Genomic DNA, 8,077 nt, shown 5'->3' with positions numbered 1-8,077 from the left:
AACTTTGTTTGAACTCCCTTCGGAGATTTCTTCGGCTTTGGAATGAGCCACATCAACCGCTGCTGGTTCGATGGGTTTTGAAGCATCAGCATTGTTTCTTTTATGGGTTACCAGCAGGCAGTCATCATCTTCTTCTTCCTCCTGATCTCGAAGACGTTGGGCCATTTCCAGAGATAAGGCCGTTGTATCGGCCTTAGGCCTTCGAGCCACACTTTTCTTTGGCTTCGGGGGATTTTCATATGACTCTCTCCTTCTTTTTCTTTCGGAACCTCCATCTCACCAGCTGGGTCGGCCTCAAATCAACGGCGTCTCCAAGACCTACATGAAGCCGAGATCAGTATCCCGTAACAGAAACACTGGAAGGCAAACAAGAGAACTCACCATGGTTTTTGGCCTCCCATCGACCCTTGGCCAGATCTTGCCAGCAGCGCTCCGATTAAGAGGAGGTAGAGGCCAGCTTTCGGACCCAACCCTTGAGGTCCAGGACCCCACCAGGAAACCAAGCGGCAGCTGCACCATCATAAAGAGATTAGACCAATGAAAAATATAAAGCCGGGGAAAAGAAAAGGAAGCAGGGTATAAACCTGCTGCATACTCACGTTTCATGTTCCACTCCTCGGGGAACGACATATAATTAGCGAATTAGATCGGAGGTCCTCACTCGGACAAATCGGCTCATCCACCTGCAGTCTTTGTCCTCGTCAATACTAGAGAAGAGAGATTTTAAATATCGGCGTTGCAATTTTATCAAGCCCCCACGATAAAGTCGGGGAATGTACAATCTGATCAGATGATCGAGGTAAAAGAAATCCCCTCGATTTGGTTCGAAAATAACCTGATTAAGTAAACAATTTGCCAGAATGAGGGGTAGATCTGGCCGAGCGTCACTCGGTATCGTTGGCAAAAGTCGAGGATAACTAGATCTATGGGACCCTGTGCCGGAATTGCAGGGCCCAACGTAAACGGGTAAGTATATACGCTCAAGTACCCCGCTTTATATGTGGTGATATCCTCCTCAGAGGAAGGAATCACTATTTCTTTATTGTCCCATTTGCAATTCTCCTTTACTTGCTTGAGATCGGCCTTGGTCACCAAACAAACATATCGAGACATAGGCTCGTATCGGCCTGGTGTCGAAACAAGTTTTTCGATTTTGAAATCGGATGTTATCTCACATGGCGGGGAGATGCATTCCTCGATACGAGGTGGCACTACCGGTTTACTCTTGGTCGATCGAGAAGATGAAGGAGCTTTTTCCTTTTGAGGAATAGATTTAGAAGTTTTAGCCATCACTATGCGGTAGATCCAAGAAGATGAAGAATATTGTTAGTAAAGAGAAGGGAGAGCTCAAGGAAATTGAAAAGGCTAAACGAGACTTTGAAAACAATGTGGGAATAAAGTTTGTAAGGTTGTGGGATCAATCTGTTTATAAAAGTCAGTTAAGCGTACTGAGGAAGCCAAAAGGCCGACCGTCAGCCGCCTCCAATTAGTGATTCTGGGAATCATACAAAAAGCAACTTTTCAGTCATTTCAACCGCTTATGTCATGATATTGGCATCGGGAATTAATTTGTCAAAAATCATAAAGGGCAGCCTACAAGTCGAGTTCGAGCAAACACTCACTCGACTATTAAGCCAAGGGCTACCCAAGTTTGAGCGAATTCTCACTCGGGGACTATCTATAAAGCCTAGGGCTAATTTTATTTCGAGTTCAAGAAAACACCCACTCGACTATTAAGCCCAAGGGCTACCCGAGTTCGAGCGAATTCTCACTCGGGGACTATCTATAAAGCCTAAGGGCTAACTTTATTTCGAGTTCGAGCAAACACTCACTCGATTATTAAGCCCAAGGGCTACCCGAGTTCGAGCGAATTCTTACTCGGGGACTATCTATCAAGGCCAAGGGCTAACTTTATTTCGAGTTCGAACAAACACTCGCTCGACTACTAAGCCCAAGGGATATCCGAGTTCGAGTAAATTCTCACTCGGGGACTACGAAAAGATTTAAAGATTAACTTCATTTCGAGATGTTGCTATCACCCAACTCGAGCTCGGGGATCATGATGTTCAGGGTTCACATTTAAGCTCAACTCGAAGATTAACGAGAACCTCGAGGGGTACTATATTAAAAACCTAAGGGTTTATTATGTTTTGAGCTCGATATTTGGGCTAGCTATTGAAACCATCCCATCAAAGTCTTTTACAGATAAAGATAGAGCAGAATTCAACACGAACCAGAAGGGATACAAAAGGATCCTTTTTTGCTTCCAAGAAATATTTACAAATTACAGCTACGACACACAAGAAGGATGCTTACACAAGAGCAAAAAAAACAAAAGCCAAAGAACCTAATCCACTTTAAAGACTATGACCTCGAAAGCATCGTCTTTCCTCGAAGGCATCATTCCAGATCTCTGGGAACGTATATATGGGGCAGTTTGCCTCAATAAAGGTAATTATATCTCCACCAGCCGAGATCGAGCATTCCGATGAAGTTTTGGGCCACAATACATCAAGAAAGAACAAGCAAAAGGAAGAGGCCAAAAAGGGGTGCAAGATGCACAAGCAACAGTCCAAGAGTGGTCACCCCTGAACTCTGTTCCGGTGTGGGATGCAAAAGTTAGTAGATGATAGTGCCACCTCATTCCATGGAAAGCAAAGAGAATGAAGCGCCACACCAGGTTGAAGATAAAAGGAGATGAGCAGCAGTGTAAGGTCCGCATATCTTCTGATACGAAAGGGATCCGGTGCCTTTCTCCCGTTGTCTCGAGCCGAAGTTTTGAAAAAGGAAGCCTTGGCGTAACTGGTAAAGTCGCTACCATGTGACCTTGTGGCCACCGGTTTGAACCATGGAAATAGGTGATTAGAGGAAGAGGTAAAGAAGGGAAAGGACTAAAGGTAGATGAACAAGGAATAAGTGTAGTTATCGTCCAGCAAAGTAACCTCCCATTTATAGAAAGCCGACGACGGAACCGGTGCCGCAAATGGCCGACAAAGGCTGAAACGTATTTGACGTTCTGGGGAAGCACACTGACATGACATTCCGCTCACTTCAAACGCCTACGTCACAGTCATGATGTCATCACAAGTGGTTTGGGAGAATCAAGGTTCAAATCGCTTCATATCATTTTATTCTAAGAAACGCGGGGACTATCTGTATACAGTCAAAATCAGGGAGCGCGATTTCGAGGTCTTAAATTGGGCTATGAGTCCGAGTCCCGGCAAATCGAGATGGAGGTCGGACCCATCTGAGGGACACATACCTTAAGGAAGCTGATCGAAGGCCTGGCACGACCTACATCGAGGGCAGCATAATCTCGAAGTCAATCAAGAAAGAGCGGGAATTTCTCAAGGGCACGTGGATCAGGGCATAAATTAAAGGATGAGATTTTTACGAAATGGTGCAGGTCCGTACTAGGTTGTTATACACCTGTACCAATAAAATTCTTTACTACAGTTGGGAATGTACTATATTGGGGTTTTCTCCTCCTATATAAAGGGGACCCCAATCATTTTGTAAGGATTATCTAATATTATTCATTGCAATAGAACATTCTGCTCTTCTTGTTTAACTTGTTCCACAATTATTCTTCAGCTTTATTGTCTTTACTTTATTGCTCATACTTTATTGTTCTTAGCTGATGTCACGACCCGGATTTCCCACCATCGGGATCGTGATGGCGCATACTCGTGGTAGCTAGGCAAGCCAACTTATTTACCTTTCATTAATGAATAAATCTGTTAACAATCCATAGCATCAATAAGAAACATGGAATTTAATAATAATAATAATAATAGCGGAAGTCTAATTTATAAGTCTGAATCAAAACGCGGAATTAGTTAACAATAGCCTCTACCCAAGATTTGGTGTCACGTTACTCACAAACTACTAAGAATAAACTAAATACAAAGGTCTGGAAGAAATATAACAGCTGTCTGTCTCGAAAACAATGAGGCAACAGTCAAAAGGAAACATAAAGAAGAGACGGCGGGCCTGCGGACGCCTGCAAGGCTACCTCAGTCTCGTGAATAGGAAAGTCTGCTCCCGAACTACTGCTGCTGCTGCTGCTCCTCAAAACCTGGACCTGTGCAAAAATGCACAGAAGTGTAGCATCAGCACAACCGACCCCATGTGCTGGTAAGTGTCTAGCCTAACCCCGGCGAAGTAGTGGCGAGGCTAGACTGGACATCACATAAACCTGTGCAGTTCTAAATATACAGCGGAAATCGAATACCAAGTAATTAACAACATGGGAGGGGAAACATGCTAAGGGGAGATACAATATTAACAACAATCCAGAGTAACAACTAAAACAGCTTAGGTTCACAATGAACAAGGAATCAATACTCAAATACAAACACATAGCCTCAATAACTGTTGCGGCGTGCAACCCGCACCATAATTACTATTGTTGCGGCGTGCAACCCGCTCCACAAATACCACTGTTGCGGCGTGCAACCCGATCCATATCATTTATCATGTATCATTGTTGCGGCGCGCAACCCGATCCTCACCTTTTAGTGTTGCGGCGTGCAACCTGATCCTCACCTTTTACTGTTGCGGCGTGCAACCCGATCCTCAATATCATTGTTGCGGCGTGCAACCCGATCCTTAATATTATTTAACAGTCCGACTCCCCAAACAACAGTCACAATTAAGGGGCATAAAAAAAAGTAAATATTTGACAAACATCCCGGCAAGGGAAAGAATCCAACAAGTTCAACCAAACGTCCCGGCAAGGGAATAATCAACAACGCTTTCTCTTTCTTACTTTTCTTATCTCCCGATATCACTGGAGCCTAAGCTCCAAGAAATTTCTTATCTCATATTCCGTCACAAACAATAATATAACGACTTCCCAGTAAGGGAACAAAACATCATCTCAAATATTCCGGCAAGGGGATTACTATAACCACATTAGTTCCAACATTTAACCACCACGGCTATAACCAACCTATTACCACACTTAACCATCTCAGCTATATCTAACCGATTACCTCACCTAAACACCCCATTGATAACTAGCCTATTACGTTACTTAACCACCTCAGCTATAACTATAGTCATCCCACGACACAAGGAAACATTAACCTAAGCGATCCTAGTATCCGTCAAGAACACAATGCAGAGGAATCACAACCCAACAATAGCCCGTCAAGAGGGCAACATAATGATCTCTTCTCTTCACAACTCGAGTAAATGCTCTAGAGGTTCAATTATCACTTGTGCTGTCACAATTCGTTCTACAACTGGAGCCGACGCTCCTCAATGAAACAAGTCATTTCATATACTTTCAATATTCATATCACAATTCGAGCCAATGCTCCTAGGAATCAAATTATCATATCACCATTCACATGTTATTCACAACATATAGAAATACTCCAATAAACATGGAATTCACAATCAGTTCACGATAATCACATTATAAGGACTCACGGTCATGCTAGACACCAATGTATAGATACTCGTCACCATGCCTATACATCGTACTCGATCACATAGCAATTAGCAACAAGACTCGATTCCTATTCCCTCAAGTTAGGGTTAAACCAAACACTTACCTCAAAGCCTTGAAATTCACTTAATCCTCAACTATCGCTTTACCTCGCGGTTCCACCTCCAATTCGCTCGAATCTAATCATAAATTGCTCAATTACTTTAATAAACACTATATGAATCAATTGAATGCATAAAAATGAGTTTCCCAAGTTTTTCCCAAAAAATTCAAAATCGCCCCGGGCCCACGTGGTCAAAACTCGAGGTTCGAACAAAAATCTGGTTACCCATTCCCCCACGAGTTCAAATATATAATTTATTTTGAAATCGGACCTCAAATCGAGGTCCAACTCCCCAATTTATAGAAAACCTAGGTTCTACCCAAAAATCCCAATTTCACCCATGAAAATCTTTGATTTCAAGTGGAAAACATGTTTAATGATGTTAAAGATTGAAAGAATTGAGTAAAAATCAACTTACAAGTGATTTGGGATGAAGTTTGCTCTTAAAAATTCGCCTATGGTGTTTGGGTTTTGAAAGAATGGTGAAAAGTGGTGAAAATTTGACTAAGTATAAAATTTGCTGGGCCTCGGATATGGGAAATGCGAAGGTAAGTTCGCATTTGCGAACATCACATGCTTGGGAATTGCGACCACAGGGATCGCATTTGCGAACTCAGGTCTGGAGGCCAGGCTTCGCATTTGCGAAAATGCCATCACATTTGCGATCACTGGCCTCTCGCATTTGCGAGCAAAATTCTCGCATTTGCGACCTGTGCGTAATTGCCCAGACCTCGCAATTGCGACTGGAAGCTCGCATTTGCGAGCTCGCAATTGCGAGTCTCCCTTTCGCATTTGCGAAAACCACAGAAGCCAACATACCAGATTTTTAAAAAAATGAGAAATGCAATCCGATGCCTATCCAAAACTCACTCGAGCCCTCGGGGCTCTAAACCAATTATGCACACAACCTCAAAAACATCCTACGGACTTATCCCTGCGATCAAATCGCCAAAATAACATCATATACATCGAATCAAGCCTCAAAACTCATGATTTTTCATTATAACTTCATAAACTTCAAACTTTATATATATAGGTCCGAAACACGTCAAACGACGTCCGATTTCGACCAAACGTCACAGAAAGCGCTTAAACAATATATAAGACTTGTACCGGGCGTCAGAACCAAAATACGAGCCCGATACCACAGCCTTTTAATAAATTTTCATTTCCGTTTTCCTTAACAATTTCAGAAAAATAATTTAACAGAAAAATTCTTTCCTCAGGCTCTAGGCCTCAGAATTCGACTCCGGGCACATGCCCGAGTCCCATATTTTTCACCTTCCGGGCCCGTCCAATCTCGGGTCCGGGTCCGTTTACCAAAAATGTCGACCAATGTCAACTTTAATCATATTAATATCAAAATTCTTCAAATTTTTCACAGAATTCATATATTTCAACATAAAAGCTTTCCGGCTACGCGCCCAGACCGTGCACGCAAATCGAGGCAAGTAAAAAAAATGAGGTTTCTAAGGCCTCGAAAGCACGGAATGGATGAGGAAATAGGTGATGATCCTTTGGGTCGTCACAGCTGACCTCGAGGTCCCTGGGATAACCGAGCTCGAGGCCCCTATTGCTCCAGCAACACTGATTTGGTTCACTTTTTCTTCTTACTTAAGCTTAATATTACTTATACAATCACTAGTATTAGAATATATCACATATCTTTAAAACCACAAATTATCTTTAATTTTTACTCACATTTTTCGAGGTAAACAACTTGAATGACTGTGCTTCCAGGGATTTGCGTTTGCACAGGAAAAGGTGAGGAGAGGTGGGGGCTAGGAAACCAGATATAGCGAGAAGATGAGCTGGGTTTAGTTCTTAAGAGAGAAAGAAAAAAAATACCCATTTTAAAAATGAGTTGTCGATGTATTGTTTAAGGGTATTTAAGGTAAAGTAAAGATATATATATATATATATATATATATATATATATATATGGATAAGGAGATAGTTATTCGGAATCAAAGAGCTCTGGATACATAAGTAATATCAATTTGGATGAAAATCTTGAAAAGAGAAATGAATGGTATGGAAAAGAGGATAAATAACGTATATTGGGGGAGTTCACTTATGTTTCTTTAGTATATTTTATTTATACATATGGGTTTTAGGTTGGGTGGGGTACGTCGTACTTTAATTGCTTCAATATTTATTAGATTGAAAATACAAAATAAAAAATATGGAGTAGAAAAATTTTGCATTGAAAAGTTGAATTTTTCATCATTGTGACTTTTGTGTAAGCATTGAAAGTCTTGTGATTTTTGTGTAAGCATTGAAAGTCTTGTGATTTTTGTGTAAGAAAATATAATTATGTGACTTTGAAAGGAAAAATTTGTAGTATTGACCATTTGTGAAATTTACCCCTGGTCTCCAGACTTCTTTAAATATTTTATTTATATCTCTCCCCTAAAATGATCTCGTCAATATCAATTGGTAAACCATCATAATAATTGGTGCGCCAGCACCTATTTTCTCTAAAATCGGATTACAACCAATTGCATAGTTGTATA

This window comes from Nicotiana attenuata, unplaced genomic scaffold, assembly GCF_001879085.1.
Source record: "Nicotiana attenuata strain UT unplaced genomic scaffold, NIATTr2, whole genome shotgun sequence".
NCBI lineage: Eukaryota > Viridiplantae > Streptophyta > Magnoliopsida > Solanales > Solanaceae > Nicotiana > Nicotiana attenuata.
The sequence above is the reverse complement of the archived record's forward strand: the minus strand, read 5'-3'. Positions refer to the sequence as shown.